Source organism: Benincasa hispida, chromosome 1 (assembly GCF_027475165.1).
Source record: "Benincasa hispida cultivar pf3 chromosome 1, pf3_genome.v1.1, whole genome shotgun sequence".
NCBI lineage: Eukaryota > Viridiplantae > Streptophyta > Magnoliopsida > Cucurbitales > Cucurbitaceae > Benincasa > Benincasa hispida.
The window spans coordinates 63,672,561-63,673,365 of record NC_143478.1 but is presented as its reverse complement, the minus strand read 5'-3'; the positions used below and the strand labels follow the sequence as shown (position 1 = coordinate 63,673,365).

General features: G+C 32.8%; 1 non-coding gene across 1 annotated transcript; it reads right to left on the bottom strand.

Annotated features, from left to right (window-relative positions):
- Window positions 1-327: 327 nt before the first annotated feature.
- LOC150038617 (U2 spliceosomal RNA) lies at window positions 328-523 on the bottom strand. The gene has a single exon (XR_016527434.1). It is a non-coding gene; the product is annotated as a U2 spliceosomal RNA (small nuclear RNA).
- Window positions 524-805: the final 282 nt, after the last annotated feature.

Genomic DNA, 805 nt, shown 5'->3' with positions numbered 1-805 from the left:
AATAAATTGCATGGAGGAACTCTGTTAAGTAAAGTGGAAACCTTGCAAGTATTTGTAGGTAAATTAAAAAATAAATAAAAAAAAAAAGAAAAGAAAAAAACCGCTTATGTACTAACTATACCATGACACATACAGTTACACGAATCGTCATACGGACATATATTTCTAAGGATATAGGTAAAATTTAACATACAATTTAATATTCTATGTTGAAATTAGATAAATTCAACAATATTTTAATGGCGACCTTGGTTATGGATCAAAAGCTAAATAATATTGTTTGGGCTGAAATGGACCAATGAATAAAAAGCTTGAGACTAGAGATTTGAGGGGTGCGCCAAGGCCGAGCAGTAGTGCAACGCTTGGGCGACACCCGAGAGCCCCAGTAGCAAGCTACCATAGTGGGCTCTCCCCCTTAAAAAATTAATTTAATATCATGTGAGCCGATGGCCCACGTATCAGATATTAAACTGATAAGAACAGATACTACACTTGATCTTAGCCAAAAGGCCGAGAAAGGTATGAATTTTTCAGTCTTCCTACATCCGCTTTTATACTTCATCTTCCTTTGCTCCTTTTCAACTGCCACCGATGTGGGAACTTCTTCACTTCCTTCCTTCTCCCATTATCATTAATGCTTCAATGGAATTACAAAATACAAAGTGATTCAAAATTCACAATCTTTTTAAAAATATATTGTCATTTTAATATTTATTGACAAAAAAAAATATGTTTGAAAGAAAAAAAATGACAAAATTAGGATAGTTTCTTATTTTTTAAATTAGCCTCTTATTTTTGCTTCAAT